Below are 3,172 nucleotides of genomic sequence, written 5' to 3' on the forward strand. Positions count from 1 at the left end.
GGTTACGTGTCTGACTCTTGATGTGGGCTCAGGTCACGATTTCACAGTTCATGGGTTCAAGTCCCATGCCAGGCTCCGTGCTGTCAGTGGGGAGCCTGCTTGGGATTCTCTGTCTTTCCCCCTCTCCCTGTGCCCCCCACCCCCGACTTGTGCTTTCTCTCTGTCTCAAAATAAATAAATAAACAAACTTAAAAAAATTGAAACTTTCAAGTGAAAATTAGAATTTTAGAAAACTTGTATCCACTGCTGTGAGTTTGATAGCTTCCTAATTCAGAGTTTTCTGATGAGCTTAAATGGTTATGTTACTGCTATGATTTATGGATGTTGTATAATGAGATATGTCAACATATCACACATGCTCATAACTCAATGAATCGTATTTCCCAAGTGATGAATGCATGATGTTGCAAATGCTTGACCAGGTAAAGAAATATCCAAAATATATTACAGTGGGTTTCAATGCAGCAGTGTTTGAAAAATTAACTGATATGGTTTCAGATTTGACAGTGCAACTAACCTTTAAGAAAGTACCAGACAGGTGCCTGGGTGGCTCAACCGGTTAAGTGTCTGACTCTGGATTTCTGCTCAGGTCGTGATCTCGAGGTTTGTGGGATCGAGACCCACGGCTGGCTTTGTGCTGACAGGCCAGAGCCTGCTTGGGATTCTCTCTCTCTCCTCTCCCTCTACCCCTCCCCCACTTGCTCTCTTCCTCTCTCTCCCTCAAAAGAAATACACACATAAAAAAAAAAAAGGAAGTACCATATGTTGAGTTTTGGTGTACTATCAAAGAAGAACATCCACAATGACGTGAAAAAGCCATCATGACGTTGTTCTCTCTCGTCCAACTATATACTTGAGGCTGACTTTCCTTCACGTCCCTCAACTAAAACAGCATAATGTGCACATTGAAAGCAGAAGCAGATGTGAGGATACAGCTGTCTTCCATTAATTCAGACACTTAGGGAGCTTGGGAAATGCATAAACTGTTGCCATTCTGCTCACTGTTATTTTTGCTTTGGAAAATGCAGTTATTTTCTTAAAATGTAAAAATGTATGCCAATGTGTGATGAATCTATATTGTGATTTTTGATACAAATTGAAAAATATTCAAAGATTTTCTCAGTTTTAATTTCTAGTACAGTAAATATCTTCAAATACAACTCACATGAACACAAGCTCCTTAGGGATGCTCGATAATTTTTGAGACTATAAAGTGGTCCTGAGATGGAAAAGCCTGAGAGAAAAGCCAGCCTTAGTTTAGAATAGTCAAGAGACTTCCTTCGAGGCCCCCAGTCGGGGACGGCAGTGCCCTTCCCTGTCAGCTCGCACTAGCTCTAACTTCTGCCTTCCATGCAAATGGCCTGGACCCCGTCTGGTGTGGCTCCGAGAGCCCTAGGCGAACCTCCTCTGTGGCAGGCTATTAATTTTTTTTTTTTAATGTTTATTCATTATTTTTGAGAGAGAGAGCACGAGCAGGGGAGGGGCAAAGAGAGAAAGACACAGAATTTGAAGCAGGCTCCAGGCTCTGTCAACACAGAACCCGACAGGAGCTCGAACCCACGGACCATGAGATCATGACCTGAGCCGAAGTCGGATGCTTTAACCAGCTGAGCCACCCGGGCGCCCCATGCGGCAGGCTATTTAAAAGCAAAATGTAATGTGGGCACCAGCGTTTATTTCTGAACAACGTGTGAAAAGAGAACAGCAGGATATAAAGTTCAAGAGTGAATGTGTAGTGAGTAATGTGGGTGTCATGTCCCGCGGCCGGGGAGCGGGAGGCGGTACCTGGAAGACTTGGGGGCCACGCCGACACGGGGAGTGTGGGTGCGATGCTCCCGGTGCGCACCGCGGGCCTGCTTCACGTCGGCCTCTCACATCCGCACCTCTGTCTGCTGCCTGCCTGTCTCACCCTGGACTGTTGGACATCGGGACCTCGGACGCACCGCCTCAGTGGCTCCACAGCTATGGCAGATGAGGTTGTTGTTCACTGTTGACCTCGAGCATCCCCGTCGTGCTTTTCCTCCCTGGCAGGACGGTACCGAGTTTACGTCCTTCGATTTTGAAGAGGAAAGATATCCTTGGATTTCTGAGTACTAAAGAAATAACGAGTGAAGCACCTTTGGTGTGTTTTACGGAGGAGTCCTATCAATGGACATTCTTCGTCTTCTTCACCATTCCTGACCATATTTTCCGTGTCTGAGCCCTGCTCTGGATTCAGGGATGAATCAGACTCAGTGGATGAAAGTGCTTAGTCTAACTGGGATTACCTGGGCAGCGGGAGATATGTGGGGCCCGGAGAAAGCCGTCTCTTAGGACATGGGGTTGGGTGGTAGCCAGTGGTCATACAGAAAGATGCTGGGAACTGTTGCGCAGGTGAGCTGGAAGGCTGAGTCCAGAGTGCCCCGGCGGGAGTAAGCAGGTAGTGGTGATGAGGACAAGGCTGTGGGTTTAGGGAGGAAAACTCAGACAACTTTTCCGGAGTGGTTTCCTTGCTTTGATGAGTATTTTTTTTTTTTTTTAAGTTTATTTATTTGGGAGAGGGTGATAGAGAGACAGAGAGAGAGAGCAGGAGGGGCAGAGAGAGAGAAAGATCTCAAGCAGGCTCTGCACTATCAGCACAGCCTGATGAGGGGTTTGAACTCACGAACTGTGAGATCATGACCTGAGCTGAAACCAAGAGTCGGAAGCTCAACCGACTGAGCCACCCAGGGGCCCCTTGACGAGTGTTTTTATTTAGCTGACCTTGTTGAACACACACTGCCTTCCGCCAAGCCTGGCCTTGGGCTGCTGGAGGAGTCTTGGAGAAGTTCATTGAGAAGGTGGGGCATGGACTTGGCCGTGAAGGGTGGCCAGGATTTGAGTAGGTGAAGAGGAGCAGGAAAAACACTCAAGGCTTAGGAAATGGGGTGAACGGAGGCATGGGAACGGGAAGATTCAAGGCACATGGACCAGCTTAACTGGACCACCGTTACGTGGGGAGCAGGTCTGGGCTGCAGAATGGAAGGTCTTGAACTCCAGGCTTGAGTTCGGAGCCATGGATGGCCTTTGAGTGGTGACCGGGCCTGTGTGCGAAGGGCTCCCGGAAGGGACGTTGATGGCGGTGCTTGGAAATGACGGAAGGAGAAACTCTAGCCCTGGAGCCACAGGGTGCCTCCTCTTTAACGGGCAGTGG

Source organism: Felis catus, chromosome A3 (assembly GCF_018350175.1).
Source record: "Felis catus isolate Fca126 chromosome A3, F.catus_Fca126_mat1.0, whole genome shotgun sequence".
In the NCBI taxonomy this organism is placed as follows: Eukaryota; Metazoa; Chordata; class Mammalia; order Carnivora; family Felidae; genus Felis; species Felis catus.